The sequence below is a fragment of the Anolis carolinensis genome, chromosome 4, assembly GCF_035594765.1.
Source record: "Anolis carolinensis isolate JA03-04 chromosome 4, rAnoCar3.1.pri, whole genome shotgun sequence".
NCBI classification, from domain to species: Eukaryota; Metazoa; Chordata; class Lepidosauria; order Squamata; family Dactyloidae; genus Anolis; species Anolis carolinensis.
In genome coordinates, this window is record NC_085844.1 from 8,692,541 (window position 1) to 8,711,918 (window position 19,378).

A 19,378-nucleotide genomic window follows, 5' to 3' on the forward strand; every position below is an offset into this window, starting at 1 on the left:
ACCACCGCCAATTGCTTTGTTAACAGACTGTCAGCATGGTCTTTCACATTCCTGACAGCCAGAACAACAAGGCAGACAAGAACCAAAAATCTCCAGTTGACATATATCAAGAGATGGATGACATTTAGAGGAAGATTCCAAGATCTGAAATGCTCTGTAGAGTCTCTGTAATTTTTTTTTTTTTTAAAAAAACATCTAACATCAGGAATGTTTGGAAGCTCATGCCAACTTGTTCTTTTTGTTTTGTCTGAATCCAGGGGAATGTTGATGACCCCGCCGTGTACCTGCTGCGGCATTCTTCCCGCTGCCAAGAAAAGTTGGCTTCAAGCTCAAGAAGGTACTGATCTGCTATAATACAGGTAAAAATTAACAAACAGCATGAAGAAGCTTTAGCCACACAGCTTGTACTGCTTTTGCAGATGAATGTCAAACCACGTAGCCACGCAGCATCTTGAAGCTCAAGTGTGTCAAAAGGCAGCCACAGGATGATTGTGTGTGATGCAATTCGCATACAGCATTCAGGGCCATTTTTACCACAAAATTACCCAAGACTTGCCTGCCATGAGGGGCAGGGATGTTCTTGCTGATGTTTGCCAGGATGTTGGACTAGATGGCCCTTATGGTCCCTTCTAGCTCTTAAAATGTTATGAAAATTCCTAATTTTGGGGAGCTAAACAGGGTCAAGCCTGCTCAGCACTTGGAGAGAACACAAGTAGGGTTAAAAATCCCATCTAAAATCCTGAGGAATTGCTTTCAACCAGAAACGATCATTCCTCCGGTTGCTCCTGACATGAAAAAAAAAATTCCTGTAGAAGCTCTGATGATCAGTAAATCAGCTGTCAGAATGTCAGACACAACATTATTATTATTATTATTATTACTACTACTTGTGTTTCAAATAATAATAATAATAATAATAATAATAATAATAATAATAATAATAATAATGGGCCGAGCTGTGGCGCAGCTGGCTAGTAACCAGCTGCAATAAATCACTACTGAGAGGTCATGAGTTCGAAGCGCGGGTCGGTTAAGCCCCCAACCATTAAATAGCCCAGCTTTCTGTTTACCTAAGAAGCCCAAAAGACAGTTGCATCTGTCAACTAGGAAATTTAGGTACGCTTTATGCGGGAGGCTAATTTAACTAATTTACAACACCATAAAACTGCCAGCAGCACGTGGAAAGGAATGAGGAAGTACAGCACTCGGTGTCACTTGTGGATGAAGGATTTATATATATCTGTGGAAAGTCCAGGGTGAGAGACGAACACTTGTCAGTTGGAGGCCAATGTAAATGTTATAATTAATCACCTTAATTACCATTGAATAGCTTCATCTCCTGGCTTCTTCCTGCCTGAAGGAATCCTTTGTTCAGAATCATTAGCTGCCCCTGGTTGATTCATGTCTGGAACTCCTCTGTTTTCAGAGTGTTGCTTCTTATTTACTGTTCTGATTTTTGAGTTTTTTAATACTGATAGCCAGATTTTGTTCATTTTCATGGTTTCCTCCTTTCCGTTGTTCTTCTCTCACCCTGGACTTTCCACAGATACATAAACCTTCCTTGCTTAGTTTCTCCATACCTCACTACCTCTGAGGATGCCTGACATAGATGTGGGTGAAACGTCAAGAGAGAATACTTCTGGAAAATGGCCCGGAAAACATACAACAACCCCATTATTTTAATTATTATTCAATAAGACACTGAGAAATTTTCCCTCTGGTTTCTAATGTTCCCTCCATATGGGATTGTGGGAAATTCCAACATTGCCTTATACCAAGCCCCAGGCTATCTCCTGCAACTGTTGCTTGCAAGAACTCTCCAAGCCAATCTTTCTTATCAGGAGATGCCAGAAACTGAACTTAAGATTTTCTGCATTCAAAATGTGTTTGTTCCCTGACACTGATCTCTCGGTCCCTGTGACCTGGAAGCTCCTGACAAGTCCACATTGAAGTCTTTATGCAAGAAGTGCCTAAGGCTCATTACCAAGGCACTATTATATCAACAACTTGATGCCTTGATCCCATTCGCTTCTGCCATTCTTCTTATTTTTGTCCTGAGCTGATCTGATCTACAGAATGAAGAGTTATATTCTTGGCATTTTCTTTTATGGAAAGAATTTATCTTCAGGTCGTCCGCAGTCTCGCTCGCAACTTGGCATCCCAATTATCTCCCGTCGTAATGCATTCTCTCTGAACTTCCCATTAATTTACAAGTTTCTGAAGGAGCTGGATGTTCTGTTCCATTTCGCTAAGAGTCATTTTCTCATCGATGTATTATTCAGAGTCTCCTCCAACCCTTCCTTCGTTCAGCTCGGGGGCTGGATCTAATTAACCTAAAGTGCATAAATGTCTCAAAACTCTGTCTCGAGAAATGCAGTCCGATTGACTATTTGGAGCATAAAGATCACGTTCAAGAGTGGGAACAAAAACCATTCAAAAGGGGGAAATGAGTTTCATAGTCAGGACTTGATAGTCCACTAACTTAAGATCCTTTACCAGTTGCAAGGAATGAAAGTTAATGAGAAAGTCACAAGAAGAAAAATGTCATCTTATGACACATTGGGCCACAAGTTGTATTAAGAATTAAGTCCAGATGCCAAAGTGCCAAAGCTTTCCAATAACAAGCAGATCCAAGCCAGGAAGCCATCACAGTTTACAGAAAACTTACACACACTGATAGATACCTTCAGAAAAACTCCAACCATCACTCAAGTTAAAAAAAGAAGCAAAATCAAAGGCCTAGCAGTAATTTTAAAAAATATCTAAAAAGTGCACAACAAATAAAGAACAACATTCAGAAAACAGAGTAATTCAATACACAAAACAATCAGGGCCAGCTAACACCTCCCAACAAAGGATTCCCCCAGGCAGCAATTAGCCAGGCCTTGAGCTGCAAGGCAATTACATGCTAATTAAGGTGATTAGCTACACAGCAAAGTCATTGAAAGCCACAAGCATGTGGACAACTTCAACAGAAAGAAGGAAACCATGAAAATGAACAAAATCTGGCTACCATTATTTAAAAACTCCAAAATCATAACAGTAAATAAGGAACAACACTCTGAAAACAGAGGAATTCCAGACATGAGTCAATCAGGGGCAGCTGATGCCTCCAAAAAAAGGATTCCCTCAGGCAGGAAGAAGCCAGGACATGAAGTTTACAAGGCCAGTAATGCTAATCAAGGTGTAATACTAATCCCTAAATCAGTTTTGATTATTGCCCAGATGTTATCCTATATTGGACCTTTAATGACTGGGTGATTGTTTAACATTTTAACTATGCCGATTTTAACCATGACCTGTTTAAATTGTTTTTAAATTGTGTTGTCTGATGTCTAAATTGTTATTTTATGATTTTATGTGATTATATTGGGCTTGTTCCCAGTGTGAGCCACCCCAAGTCCCCTGCTAGGGAGATGGAGGTGGCATACAGAAATAAATTTATTATTTTATTATGACACAGCAAACAAGATAGATATGCTGGATTTTGTATCACAAAATCACAAGTCGAACACTTCCCAAGTGTCTAGGACTATGTGATGTATTTTCGGATGATGCGTGCAGATCCTAGTACGGTGGCCTTTTGCAGTTGGCAGATCGTAATTTTGTCAATGTCTATTGTTTCCAAATGCCGGCTGAGATCTTTTGGCATGGCACCCAGTGTGCCCATCACCACCGGAACCACCTGCACTGGTTTCTGCCAGAGTCTTTGAAGTTCAATCTTGAGGTCCTGATAGCCTTGAGGTCCTGAGTTTTTCCTGTTGTTGTTGTTGTTGTTGTTGTTGTTGTTGTTGTTATTATTATTATTATTATTATTATTATTATTATTATTATTATTATGGTGATTAAATTACAACATTCACACTGGCCTCCAACAGACAAGAGATCTTTCTCCCACCATGGAACTTCCACAAATATATAAATCTTCCTTGCTCAATTTTTTCCAATATATCTCACAAGCTCTGAGGATGCCTGCCATAGATGTGGGCCAAATGTCAGGAGAGAATGTTTTTGGAACATGGCCATACAGGCTGGGAAACACACAGCAACCCTCAATCAGAACAGAGTCAGTGAGAATATTTACAGGTGGCTTGAATGTTTGGCTCAAGTTGGCCAGGAAGAGTAAAGCTGGCTGCTTTTAACAACAGGCATCTCACAGTCACAGATGCAACAATGTTTGAGTAGCACATCCCACAGGTGTGGGAAGACAGCCTTTGAGTGTGTCTGAGAGTGTGTATCACATCCTCTTCTGTGAAATTGTGCTAATTTGGAAGTGATTCCAGGTGTGTATCCAGCCAAAGAACCAGAGGCTCTGTAGGTTGGCCATGACTATCAAATGAATGAGAAGCTGAAGCTCAGAATGAAACTCTGGAAATACGGAATCTTGACTCTCTGAAGTGAGTGAGTCAAAGACACCAGCAGATAATGTTTTTTCCTGGTTGGGAATTAAGTTTTTTTTTTTTGGTTTTTTTTTGCAAATTGCAGCTCTTGTGTTAATGTAATTAACTGGCAAAGTGCAGCAAGCTGCACAGCTAACCGGAAAGTTCTTTGCATGATGAAGGCAGTGTCTACGCTGTAGGATTAATGCAGTTTAGCCCCACTGTTAATTGCATTGCTCAGTGGTATGGAATCATGGGAGTTGCAGTCTTACAAGGTCTTTAGCTTTCTCTGGCCAAAACGTATTGGTGCTGCATCGAACTACAGTTCCCATAATTCCATACCATGGAGCCTTGGCAGTTAAAGTGTGGTAGTCTCCCATCCAAGTACTAAGTAGAACTGACTCTGCTTCGGGTGCTTTGGGAGTATTTGGAAGTCATTCCAAAACACACAGGGAATCTTGTTTGGGGAACCCGACGTATGCATGGTTACAAAAGAGTATTCATTCCCAGTTAGATGTGTGCCAGGAGAGACAGGGCTATAACTATTGCATGGGTGTCATAAGACCGTGTTTGCTGCACAGAACTCGAGTAACATTGTGAGACATTTTTAACCTATATCCAGCCCAGCAGGAGACTCTTAAGTCAGTATTTCTGTGCCATTAAAGGAATTAGGTGGATCTCCAGTTGTGGGGAGCACAGTTGAAGAAGGATATTGACAAACTGGAACATTGGGTTGGTGTGAGTTTTCTGGGCTGTATGGCCATGTTCCAGAAGCATTCTCTCCTGACATTTTGCCCACATCTATGACAGACATCCTCAGAAGTTGTGAGGTCTCAAAACACGGCCATACAGCCTAGATACAGCACAGCAACCCAATAATTCTGGCCATGAAAGCTTTCGACAACAGACTGGGACATGTTCAGAGGATGGCCACCAAGATGATGATGATGATGATGATGATGATGATGATGATGATGTTACAATAGAGTCTCACATATCCAACATAAATGAGCCGGCAGAACACTGGATAAGCAAAAATGTTGGATAATAAGGAGGGATTGAGGAAAAGCCTATTAAACATCAAATTACATTATGATTTTACAAATTAAGCACCAAAGCATCATGTGTTACAAAAAATCAGCAGAAAAGGCAGTTCAATACATGGTAACGTTATGTAGTAATTACTATATTTACAAATTTAGCACCAAAATATTGCAATGTATTGAAAACATTGACTACTAAAAGGCAGACGGCGTTGGATAACACAGAACATTGGATGGGTGAAGGTTGGATAAGTGAGACTCTACTGTAATAATAATTTTATTTCTTACCTGCCTCTCCTCAATGCTCATAGGTAAAAATGCATAATCATTATATCAAATCCACATATTAAAATGTATTTCTACGATATACATGTTTTAAAGTACACAGAAGAATGACTAAAATACAGTGGACACAAGACATGAGTTTAAAATTCAGGATTGAAACTGGCTGGGGTGAGAAATGTTCTGCAAAATAAGACTTATGAGGAGTGTGTTTAGCTTGGAGAAGAGAAGGCTGAGACGTGCGATGACAGCCATCTTTAAATATTTGAAGTGATGTCATGTACAAGACGGAGTGAGCTTGTTTTCTTCTGCTCCAGAGACTAGAACATGAACCAACCGATTCACATTACAACTAGGAAGAATATCTTGAAGGAAAGAGCTGTTCAACAGTGGAACTGATTGCCTTAGAGAGGGTTGGAGGTCCTTGTATATTTCTATATGCCATAGGTTTGGAGAAGATGGTCCTTGCATTCTCTTTTCTGGTACGATGTGTTTATCAAATTGAACTACCAGTCCTAGCTAGCCGGAGGATGGTGAGGGATGCTGGGAGCTGTAATCCAAGAGCTGCTATGACCCACAGGATTCCCAGCCCAGCTTTGGAGGCATCTGGCCAGGGTTCCATGGGATGATCAAGCTTGGCTTCATGTCAAGATCTTTTATGCTGGGCCCCGGGAACTTTCTAAACTCCGAAACCTCACGCAGCAGGCCTGACCCAGGCTCCCAATGGCACTGGAGTGCTTTGCTCTCTCACAGGCCATTTTTAGCCTTCTCAGTGTGTGCTTGGAGAGAACCAAAGAGGCAAACAGCTTGATCGTCATTTCCCTGCAGCGGTCTTCTCTTTTGTTCCTGATGCCAGCTGGCCCCTTTAGTCCTTTAAAGGACAGTCCATTGTAAATATTGGCGGGAAGGGCTGAGGCCAGAAGTGTCCATTTGGAGCTTGGCTCTGTGCATGTGGGCGAGCAACAAACACCAAGGGCCAATTTTGTGTCCCTGGCAGTGGCTGCAAATCTACTTCTGGTTCTCAAAAAAGGGCTGTGATTTGATGGGAAACTGTGTTAGATAGCTTTGCAATCTCTTTAAAGGGTAAATGATTGCGGCTGGAAGTTTTCAAGTGAAGTTCCTCACCATCAAAAGGGTAATGTAGGTGATATAGAGGTTTCAGGTGCCATAAAAACATACTGACCCCCAATATTTCACAGTGGGAAGGGCATGTTTCCATTCCGTCTTCTCTCCCAACAGTGGAGTGAATTAAAATCAAATCATTGTATCCTTTTGAGATAGTTCTGTAGCTAATGGTGGAACATGGGAAGAACTTCAGCATTCTAAAAGCACCCCAAAAAGTTGGATAGCCAAAGATTAATTAGGGGTGTCTATACCAAATTGGGACAGTTGAAAGTTATGTATATAACTGTACTGTCTTTTCCCAATATAATTTAGCAAATAGATAAAGAAAAATGTAAACAAGGAAATACTGCAGAATTACCTGTCAATAGGAGCCCGCAGTAATGCAATGGGTTAAACCCTTGTGCCGGCAGAACTGCTGGTCTGATGGTTGCCAGTTTGAATCCGGAGAGAGTGCTGATGAACTCCCTCTGTCAGCTCCAGCTCCCCATGCAAGGACATGAGAGAAGCTTCCCACAAGGATGGTAAAACATCAAAACATCCGGGTATCCCCTGGGCAGCATCCTTGCAGACGGCCAATTCTCTCACACCAGAAGCAACTTGCGGTTTCTCAAATTGCTCCTGGCACAAAAAAAACCCTGACAATTCACTTCTTCCCTGCCAACCCTATTTGCTAGTTACCTCTGATGGCTTATGCCACCATCTGGCCACAGCAAGACAATAGGAAGATGCATACTTTGGTCTTTTTTAACAACAACAACAATTATACTTTGACTGCCATGGCTCTGGCTCATTGCCATGAAATCCAAGGAATTGTTGTTTTACAAGGTCTTCAGCCTTCGATGCCAAAGAGTGCTGGTGTCTCATCCAACTACAACTCCCAGGAGTCCACAGCATTGAGCCATGGCAGTTAAAGTGGTGTCAAATTGTATTAGTTCTACATTGTAGATACACCCAGGAACTGGTGTTGGGTTTTTCTGTGTACAAAGCATGTGCTTTGCCAGTGAGCATTGACCCTTGTCCTGCTTGGCTCTGCTCTTGGCATGACGTCAAGGAAAACACTTCCGAGCGTGTTGACACCCCAACAGAGCATGGCTGCCTTTTCATGTGGCTTAGTGCAATGTATAGCCTGGTTGTTTGTGGTTTCGGGTGCATAGAGAACAAATACAGGAGTCTCTGTCATCTGAGCCTACCACCCAAACCAAGGCATTGATACAGTGTGCAAACAAAGCTGTTTAATTAGATCTTGTGTGGAATGTAGATGTGTGATCTATTGAGGACAAAATTTGGCCCCAGTCTTGTGCACTTGTCCACTCCTGAGTTAAATGGGTTGTTATGAAAGTCAATCAGGTCATACGCTAAACTGGCAGCTACGGTTGCCAGATCTGAGGGCCTGGCCTTGAGTTTCCAGTTTTTGTGGGCCACCTCCAGGTAGGAGATGATGGAACAAATTCTCTAGTTTTATTGGACTCACAAGAGGAAATGGCTCTTGCCAAATCTACAGCTCAGCAGTACAATCTGAAAAGCTTGATTTGATGGGACAACTCTCCAAGACTCTTCTAATGGTCTGTGTATTTATTGCCTTAGCTTCCAGTCATTGTGGTTTCAGGACTCATTCTCCACTCTGCTCTTCATGAACTAGACTAAATGTTCCTCATTCCATACCATTTCATAGTAAGTGAGAAGAAATAATCCCTACATCTCAACTTGAGCTGCTAAGATTTCCAGAGGACCGATGTCATGGGTGTATGTTCAAATGGTGAGCTGTGGTTGGTAGTAAATGCACAATGTGTAATGACCTCAACAAGGGTCACCCCTAGATTTGGGTTTGGAGAACTCAAGGATTAGGAGAATCTCCAATTGATAACCCCAACTTCAGCAGAATTTGTCAAAGTTATTTTTAGAGGACTGCTTCCCAAATGCCCAGTTTCTTTCAAAAACTCTATCTAGGCCTAAATAATATACAATAAGACTCCTGTTTCATGGTCTATTTTTGATAGGGTTGGCTACTATCCCCAGTTTCCTGTTTCCATAGATATGATGGGGTCTAACTCCACTTCATCATCTTCACAACCTCAGGGCTTTCTCTCCCAGCCATTTTTAGCAGTTTGTATTTGAAGAGAAGAGTCTGTATTCGAAGAGAACCAAAACAACACATTATTTCATAACTCTTTCCTTGCAGCAGTTCATTCCTTTGTTCCCAAGGCCAACAAAGGCTTTATTCTTTCAAATCACACGGTTAGATGCGCAGATCAGAAAAAGTCTCCAGATGTGTCCTTGGAGAGGCATTGCTGTGGTTCTCTGGGTTTTCTTGATGCTGTCAACTCACAGCACTCTGAACAAAATGCAGTTTTAATCTCCCAAAATGCTACAGCAGACTCTCCAGCTCTTTGGCTTTGGCAGGGAGAAACTCGATTAATCCTCTGCCATCCCACTTTTTAAATGCCCCGGTTTCTCTTCCTCCTGCCTTCTTTCTTTGTCCTCAGCTTACTTTCCCTACTGCAAATTAAGTCCAAAGTGAAAAAGTAGTTTGCATCCAATTAGTTGTATTTTTATATGATATCTGCTTTTTTCATGTGTCAAATTGAGAGCTGCCAATTCCTGTTTCCTAATCCATGCCTTATTTGAAGATTGAAAATAAGAGCTAGTAAAAAAAAAAAACTAGGCTGCTTTCTCAAGACATGAAATGTGAGCAAACCCCAGTTCAAGGTTCCAGACATACGCCAGACACAAATTCATGCTGCAGTTGATATGGATTGGCTCTTATGGCCCTTGAAGAATATTGCCTGTACATGCTTTGGGAATGTTTGCTCACCCACTGTGCTCTGATTATTTTGGTTGGCTTTCCGGTCAAGAAGAATCAGTGGCTCTTTTCCCATCTCGGCAACAGCCAACAAATATTATTGCTGTTGGCGCTGTCAAACTGGTCCCAGTGGGAGTTCTTGCGTTCAAAAGCTCAGAGGTCCTGGGACTTTGCATCGCCCAGAAGTGTTCTTGGACATGATGTGTTTGGCGACAGTTGCTATAGAACCAATATACCCGTTGGCAGTTGGTTGCCCAATGGCACAGCCTCAGATTTGGTGGGTTTTGCAAAATAACTGTAATTTCAGATCATGGTTGAGATTGTTTTGGTATCCTGAGCACCTTCTAAGGCCATATCTCATGTGAGACGAGTCTATTCAGTTTCTTAGTCCTTTGTCTGCAATAAGTAAGCAACCATCCTGTAACAAAGATGGACAAGAACGGTCTTGTCCCTTCTTTTGGTGACCAGGTCTAAAAACCGCATGTACATCTGTCTGCTTGGTTCCCAGACAAAAAGCAGCTCTTTTTTCTTCAATGTCATAGTGAAGGAGAACAGATGATGCAATATTGTTGATGTTGTTGTTTGTGGCTTAAAGTTGTTTCCAACCTATGGCTACTAGTCTTGTGCATTTGTATAGAATCACTGCCCGTTTATATTTGTACCTTTTGTATGACCCCGTTTCTGTTTCTGTCTGCCACTTACGGAAATGGGTGCCTATACAAATGGGCTTTTCCATCCAAGATCCAAAAAAAACCAAAGATTTTTCAGGCCTTGGGTGGCAAAACACCAGGTCCTGCGAGCCAGACCTATAAGCCATTGAGCACTTGATGCTTCGTAGGCCCGGCTTACAGGACCTAAGAACATCAAGCTCTTGGTGGCTTGTATGCTCAGCTTGCAAGGCCAACAGTTGAGCGCCGAGTGCTCGATGCTTGTAGGCCCTGCCAGCCGGGTTCTACAGCCAAGCGCCGAAAATCAGCCACCAAATTACTACCTTTCTCCTTTTCCTTTCATTTCACTGCTTCTTTCATTTTCAGAGGATTGTACCATTCCGTGCCATTCGAATGGACGAAACGGTACAAAACCACAAAACAAACAGATGAAACAAGATTCGGGTCGTATTCTAATGGCTACCCTAAGGCGAGCCTATCAAGAGGAGTTTCTTGGCAAGAGATGTTTGAAAAAAGTTTGCCACTGCCTTCCTCTGAGACAGAGGGGACATCTGCATTGTACAACTCCCATGATCCCATCACATTGACACATACCAGTCAAGGGATTGTCAATCTGCAATTTTACAGTGCAAATGCACCCTCAGGGAAAAACAAACCGCTGCAGTCTCTCCAAGCTGGTGTCATCGTCCTCGTGCCATCTTGACCAGATTCTGACATTGCTTGGCCTCACATGTTGTGGGTTTCATCTGTGAAATGTTGGAGAGCATGTAACTACACCCTTGAATATCTCTCTCCTTTTAATCCTGTCTGGTGCCATTGTTTCTCCTAGCTATCATTACACAACAAACACCGCAGCTCCTTCTTTCTCCTTCCTGGATTTTTGACTTGGGTGAGTCGGGTCAGTCGGGGATTACCTAGTGATTGATATGACAGGATAATGTATCCAAGCAGGTTGGGCTACATGATATCACAGAAAGCCAATAAAGCCACTCAAAAAAAGAATGAATGAGGTCAGTGGTTGTCACACTTTGGTCCTTCAGCAGCCCAAGGCCTTAGCCAACTGTGCCAATAGCCTGAGCTTCACTTAAAATCTCCCCTTTCTTGCAGACCACATAATCTTTAGTTTCTGGTTTATAGTTAAATTGGAACCTTGAGATCTGTAGTCCCAACAATGGATCACAGATAAGAGTTCATCCTTGTATGGGTGCATATGCACTGTAATATTATTGCAGTTTGATGGCACTTTAACTGCCATGGCTCAATGCTATGGAATCATGGGATTTGTAGTCTGGTGAGGCAACAGCATTTTTTGGCATAGAAGGCTAAACACCTTATAAAACTACATCTCCCATGATTCCATATCACTGAGCCATAAAGTGATGCCAAACTGCATTAATTCTGCAGTGTAGAACCAGCCTATGAGACTTCTTATCTGATTGCAGATTGGAGATAATCCATGTTTCTACTTCTCCTCCATGATACATCCAGGATTTTTTAGAAGTCTAACTTGGTAAGCACTTAGTGACATTACTACATCAGTAATGCAATATTACGTCAGTTGAGAGGAAGAGCAAGAGAGAGAAGTGTAAATGAGTTTGGAAATTCAAGCTGAGCATCCCTTATCCTGAATTCCAAAATATGAAATACTCCTAAATTGTCTGTGTGGGTGAGAATGTAAAGTTTGCTTTCTAATGGCTCTGTGTGCGCAACCTTTGCTTCATGCACCTAATTATTACAACTATTGTATAAAATTACATTCAGGCTATGTAGATAAGCTATATATGGAACATACGTGAATTTTGTGTTTAGACTTGGGTCTTCCCTTCAGCGTACATATATACAAATATAGCTATTCCAAAATCTGAAATTCCAAATACTTCTGTTCCCAAGCGTCTTGGATAAGAGACACTCAACTGGTAATGCCAAAAAAAAAACCTGTTGCAACAGTGAAAGAGAAGATGTTGTTCAGTGAAGCTGAAACCTTTCCAAAAAAGGTAACTTGGTTTGGCTTAGCGCTAGTTGTGAGCAACATCCTTTGATAGGTCATTAGGAAGTCTTGCAGAATTTTAAGCAATCATGTCAATATACTTGATAAGAAGATATGAATCAAAGGGGCAATTTGGCTTTCCATTTATGGAAGGCTTGTATATGTCAATTTGCACACGCACTGCGGGAATGTCGTCCTTGCCCTGGCAACCGGCGTAACTAAACAGTTACATAAGAGAATGGGAAGGTATATCCGTTGTCTCAGTATTTGCGGAAATTAATTGCATGGAGAGAGGAAATAAAAAGGGAGAAGCAAAGACGGAGAGCCAGAGATTTCTTTTCTGAGTCCACCTGCAATGTCCAGGTCTCTTCATTCTGTATCAGCAGCATAGCAAGCAAAAGTTAGCTTTCACTGAGGTTTCATCTCTACTGTGGAACTAATGGGGTTTGACACAACGTTAATTGCCATGACTGAATGCTATGGAATCATTTGTAATTTTTGGAAATTGTAATTTTTCAACATTGTTAGCCTTCTTGACCAAAGAGCGCTGGTGCCTCACCAAACCATCATTCTCACAACTCCATGGTTCAGAACCATAGCAGTTAGGGCAATTAATTCTTACGTCAGAGATTTCTTTTTAGTGTCCAGCTTTCACACCAATGCATATAAACCAGAAATCCAATGGCTTTGATTATTCCGACTTTGGTATTTAATTACTCTTGTGTGCCTTCAAGTAGTTTCTGATGTATGGTGTCTCCAATGAGCTTTTCTTGGTAAGCTTTGTGCAATTGGCTGTCATTTGAGCTGAGAGAGTGTGACTTACCCAAAGTCATCCCATGGGTTTCCATGGCTGAGTAAGGACTTGAATTGTTCCAGATGCATTTTTATAATTGTGTTTGCTGACTTCTTGTAAATAGAGGCAACAAATAATTTTGTTTGCTGACTTCTTGTAAACAGAGGCTGTGTAAGGTCTTCTGAAGAAGCAATTGTTCTGTGTTATAAATTGTGGAAGCAGAGTTGCGCATCACTGCTCATGGATTGTTTGATCACGCTATTGTTTCTGTGTACATTGGTTTAGGCTTGTAATGAATGTTGTCATTTGACAAACTGTTAGTGTGGCACAATATGTATGTAACTTTGTGTTGTAGTCCAGCCTGAGATTGGCCCCATTCTGCCTGTATTTGTCCCTGCATCTGCTTTGCCATAAGACTTTGGGTTTGGGCCTGATATGCAGCCAGAGTTTGTCCCAGTGGATTCAGTGATCAGAGATAGAATGGTTGCATGCAGGTATTTTGAATTGCATTCCTCACAGCAGTCAAGGTAAGATCTCCAAGTGCCAGATGGACATTCTAGTTTGGATGTAGGAGTGATACACTGGAGAGGGATAATGAGTTTGACGGGAAGGCAGCAATAACTCACCAGAGGAGGGAACGAGAATCTTTGCAAAGAAGCAGGCAGTTGCTTTTGAAGCAATCTAATGAGCAATTTTCTCATGGAAGAAAGACCTTGGATCTCCCTTAAAATGGTTTGCTTTCCCTGCCACAGCCAGAGGTGGTAACATTGCTTATTTGATAAAGAAGGGTCTTTGCTCTGTGTTCCTGTGCATTCCTTCAGCTGTGTACCTTGTTTCAAGTTCCAATCTTGCCTTGGCCTGTGAATCCAGTTGGATATTCCAGTGACTTTGCCATATGGTTTTTATTCTAGTCAAGACCCTTGCTTTGTGTTTCTTTGTTGACTTCATACCTTGGACTATCTTGGAGTTAATCCTGCACTCTAGTCTTGTTTTCCTGTGGTTGTTGTTTGACTCATGCCTTGGAATTAATCCTGTTTGGACTATTTGTGATACCTTTCTTGGGACCTACTTTGATATCCAGTTTTGCACAATGTTCTTTGAGTGACTTTTACAGACTCGTTTCATGAATTTCAATGTACCTTGCTCTTGTGGATTTAAATCTATTTTACTGACTTTGACGTTTGCTTATGCTTACATATAACCTTCAATAAACAGCTTGTTTGCTTATATTCTTGGGGTCCAGTGTGGTTTTGAGGTGCCTACATAGCCTAGGGGTGCAACACTTTGCATGTGAGATTGACACTACAAAACCGCGATGCGTAACTCAGCCATTAATTAAATACGTCAAATTATAAAGTTTTCTAGGAAGGGACTTTTAGAGTCATGGTGGCTCAGTTAACAAAACTCTTTGGATGTGTCTACATTGTAGAATTGATCCAGTTTGACAACATTTTAACTGTCATGGCTCAATGGTGTGGAATCATAAGACTCGTGTAGTTCGGTGATGCACCAGCACTATCTGGCAAAGAACGCTAAAGGCCTTGTAAAATTACAGATCCCATGATTTCATAGCATTGAGCCATGGTAGTTAAAGTGGAGTCAAAGTGAAACAATTCCACAGTGTAGGTGCAGCTTTTCCCCTGTCACTGTTTAATTTAATTCAGATCACAGAAAGACATGCAGCAGGATGAAACATACTTTAAGCACAAGGCAAATGCTTTCGGGAGCAAGTCCCACTTAGGCCTTTTGGGATGAAGCCAGTTTGCATTGTGCCCAGAAAGCAGATTGAACCAGCACAGCTGTTCCAAAACTGGTTGGCATAACAATGCAGCTCATAACAGGGCTGAAATAATCATGTCTTTGCATTTTATGCTAATGGCAGTTTCTGAACAACCTTCAAAGAGAGCCCATGTACAATATGTTCCAATCAATAAGATGCAACTAACCATTGATAACTATGGCTTGGCTATCTCTGTTCAGTAAGGGTCACCGTGGGCAGACGGATTCAGCAAAATATGCTCCCAGCTATAAAAGCCTGGAAGATGTCTGCATTAACTCAAAAGCCTGAAAATACATACTTGTTCAGAGGTTGGTTCAAGCAAAGATGTTATCGCAACTGATTCCCCATTGAAGCCGGCAGTTGTGGGGGCCGGCTGCCAAACCATTAACCTTGGCTGGCATAATGGCAGAACATTTCACTGTGGGCATGAAGCGAACCCTTTGACAGATGAATGATTAGGGCTCTGCAAAGCCTTCCCACCCGGCCCTTTCTCTGGATCTTAAAATAGCTGCCGTCTCACTCACTTCCAGCTGTTAGTCCTTTCTCCCACAGAAATGCTGTGATGGGGATGGAAAAATCAGACTGTTTCCAGGGCAGAGGTTGGAAAGGGAGAGCTGCAACCCACAGATGGGTGACACCTGACTGGATAGCACTTCATATGAAAGGGACCTTGGAGTCTTAGGAGACCATAAGCTAAACATGAACCAATCTACTGCATCTACACGTAGTTTAGTAAGTGCACAATGGCAGATAACAAGGTGCTCCAAAGGGTCACAATTTCTGCACTGAGAATCATTGCTTACCCTCTTGTCTCCCTCTTTGGAAGAACTTTATAAGTCCTGCAGTTTTAAGAAATCCCAGAACATTCTTGGGGATCCATCTCACCCAGAATATTCTTTTTTTTTGATTTATTGCCACCTGGCAGAAAGTACAGGGTGACAAAGACAAGGACAAACAGAATTGAGAGACTGCTTTTATCCTACTGCTGTGGCTATGTTGATCTCCATGGTTTGGCATTGGTGTGGCATTGGTGGTTGGAGTGTGGTGAGATGGGTGTGTTGTTATTGTGATGTGTGCTGGGGACGGCATTTAATTTCATTGTGAAATAGCACAATAGCAATAAAGCTATTCTATTTCTATTTCAGTGTGGAGTGACATCTAAAAATGCCAATGGAGCCTAGGCTGCATCAATAGGAATGTAGTAAATAAATTGACAGTCCCATTCTGTTCTCCTTTGGTCCTATCTCATCTGGAATACTGCGTCCAGTTCTGGGCACGAAGATTCAAGAAGGATTGGACCAAAATAGCCAACAGTTTGGAATCCAAGCCCTATGAGGAACAACTCAGGGAGCTGGGGATATGTAGCTCGGATGAAATAAGATTGAGAACGGACATGAAAATTCAAACTACAGGATAAGAGATTCCACCTAAACATTAGGAAGAACTTCCTGATGGTCAGAGCTGCTCAACGGTGGAATAAGCTGCCCAGGATTGTGGTGGAGTCTCCTTCTCTGAATATTTTAAAATAGCCATCCGTTGAGAGCACTTGTGGCTTCTTGCATGGCAGAATGGGATTGCAAAGGATATTCCTTGAGGTCTCTTCCAAATCTTTGATTCTAGAAGGGTTGATGGCCTCTCATACTATATTGTAAACCAACAGGATCCCCCAGTTGTCTCCTAGGAACTTCTTGTGAGCATTTTGGAGGTCCACCATGCAATAAGGCCTCCAGATCTGATGGAATTTCATGTGTGTATGATGTGCCATAAGTGAACAACTGGACTGCTTGACACTTGACTTTTTGGCAGGTTTTTTTTTTTCCTTTTTGAGCTCCATATTGTTCAAATCAACATGATGCTAACCTGCAGAAAGACATCTCTAGAAGTTGGATTATTCCAGTTTTGTCACCTGGGAGTCAGGATTCCTCACTTGCCTGTTCCTCATAAATAACTTTTGCAATCTTAAATATAACTCCAGCGGACTAAGGAATCCTCTCTGGGTGGTGGAAAGTTAAACTTGTTGCCAACCTCTTTTGCTTTTGCTTTGAAAGGTAATATTTTTGGACTTCATCTCCCAGAATGAGGTGCTGGCTTTGCTTGTTCACAGTTTGCTTGCCTTTCGCCTTCAACAGGAAAAAAAAAGATCTTAAGTGGCTTTTCCAACACGTTCAGGATCCCAAAAGGATGATACAGGAAAAGGCAAGTTTCCTGTTGCTTCACTTTCTATTCAAAAGACTAGGGAGTTCCCAACTTACCATGTGATGGATTGCAATGTATCTGACCCTGGGCTGCCTGCAATTATACGAAGGAATTTTTATTGCCTTGGAAAGTGAATACAGAAGTGTGCTGATTATCGTTTGGCAATGCGGAGACACTTCCTGTATACACACACAAACTATTACTGTATGCAAAGAGCTTCCTTGGAAGGCTAACATAATGTGGAATGGGGTTCTTGAGAAAGGAAATTCAAAAGCTGTTGGGTTGCAGTGAGTTTTCCGGGCTGTATGGCCATGTTCCAGAAGCATTCACTCCTGACGTTTTGCCCACATCTATGGCAGGCATCCTCAGAGGTTGTGAGGTCTGTTGGAAACTAGGCAAGTGAGATTTATATATCTGTGGAATAATCTCCAGGGTGGGAGAAAGAACTCTGAATGTATGTAGCAATTAGCCACCTTGATTAGCAATGAATGGCCTTGCAGCTTCAATACCTGGCTGATTTCTGCCTGGGGAACTCCTTTGTTTGGAGGTGTCAGCTGGCCCTGATTGTTTAAATCAAAGAGGTTAATTGCAACATTGGAACATTCACACTTAACTCAAACAGACAAGAGTTCTTTCTCCCACCCTGTACATTATTCCACAGTTTCCAATACCTCACAACCTCTGAGGATGCATGACATAGATGTGGGAGAAACATCAGGAGAGAATGCTTCTGGAACATCGCCAGATAGCCCAGAAAACTCACAGCAACCCAGTGATTCTGGCCATGAAAGCCTTCAACAACACAACTCAAAAGCTATTAGTATTCTTCATATTACAGAGATACTATCCTACTTTTCACACTAGACATATGGTTGACTTGTTTGAAAGGCTGGTTGTCATTCTAGGGGGGGGGGGGGCAAAATGATTCCATTGCTCTCCCAAATAAATTTCCCTTCAGTCCTCAAATTCCTATCATCTTAGAAGGCATCTATACTGGATAATTGATGCAGTCTTACGCCACTTTAACTGCATTACTTCTGCAGTGTAGATGCCCCTGACTCCAATTCTCATGACCCCATAGCACTGAGTCATCATTTCAATCGTGTTTTCTATTATCCATGGTTTCATGTATCCACGCAAACTCGGGGAATGTATCCATCCCCTGCAGATATCCCAAAAGTAGATACAGGGGTTGTACTGAAATGTATCTGCTCAAGGACAACAAGTTAAACATGAGTCAACAATGTGATGCAGCGGCTAAAAAAGCCAATGAGATTTTGGCCTGCATAAATAGGTGTCTAGTGTCTAGATCCAGGGAATTCATGCTCCCCCTCTATTCTATTCTGCCTTGGTCAGACCACATCTGGAATCACACTGTGTCTAATTCTGGGCATCTCAAGAGAGATGCTGACAAGCTGGAATGTGTCCAGCGGAGGGCGACTAAAACGATCAAGGGTCTGGAGAACAAGCCCTATGAGGAGCGGCTTAAAGAGCTGGGCATGTTTAGCCTGCAAAAGAGAAGGCTGAGAGCAGACATGATAGCCATGTATAAATATGTGAGGGGAAGTCATAGGGAGGAGGGAGCACGCTTGTTTTCTGCTGCCCTGGAGACTAGGATGCAGAACAATGGCTTCAAACTACAGGAAAGGAGATTCCACCGGAACATTAGGAAAAACTTCCTCACTGTGAGAGCTGTTCAGCGGTGGAACTCTCTGCCCTAGAGTATGGTGGAGGTTCAAATTGCAGGAAAGGAGATTCCACCGGAACATTAGGAAGAACTTTCTCACTGTAAGAGTTGTTCAGCAGTGGAACTCTCTGCCACGGACTGTGGTGGAAGCTCCTTCTTTGGAAGCTTTTAAACAGAGGCTGGATGGCCATCTGTCGGGGGTGCTTTGAATGCGATTTCCTGCTTCTTGGCAGGGGGTTGGACTGGATGCCCCACAAGATCTCTTCCAACTCTATGATTCTATGCTTTTGGGAGATACTGATGTTCATTTTAGCAGCATTTCCTTTTCCGCTGACTTCTTTCTCGCCCGTTTCTGTAACCCGATCCTGTCGGTGGCAACCAGACAATTTGTAATCCAATTACCTGCAGACCCTGCTTCAAGGCTGTCTGCTTCTTTTCCTCCCATTTCAAGTAGCAATCCCTCCATAACTTTTCCTCATTAGCTTTGGAAAAAAAATCAGGGACCCTCTGTTTTCTTTTCAGATTGCTCTTGTTGCTCACTGTAAATGTCCATCCTCTTTATCTCTTCCTTTGCAGCCTCGGGGTGTACACAAAATTAATTGGTTGTTGGATAGAAATGAATTATTAAACAAGAAAAC

At 42.1% G+C, this 19,378-nt stretch overlaps 1 protein-coding gene across 3 annotated transcripts in view; it reads left to right on the forward strand.

Moving 5' to 3' along the window:
* Nucleotides 1-19,378, forward strand: part of slc45a4 (solute carrier family 45 member 4) — a 168,789-nt gene that overhangs the window by 6,702 nt on the left and 142,709 nt on the right. For 2 of the 3 annotated variants that reach the window (XM_016992781.2, XM_062979961.1), the window contains exon 2: nucleotides 258-359. The gene's annotated coding sequence lies outside the window, so the exon portion shown is untranslated. The remainder of the gene's footprint in view (nucleotides 1-257; nucleotides 360-19,378) is intronic. The other variant, XM_062979960.1, reaches the window with a different exon arrangement.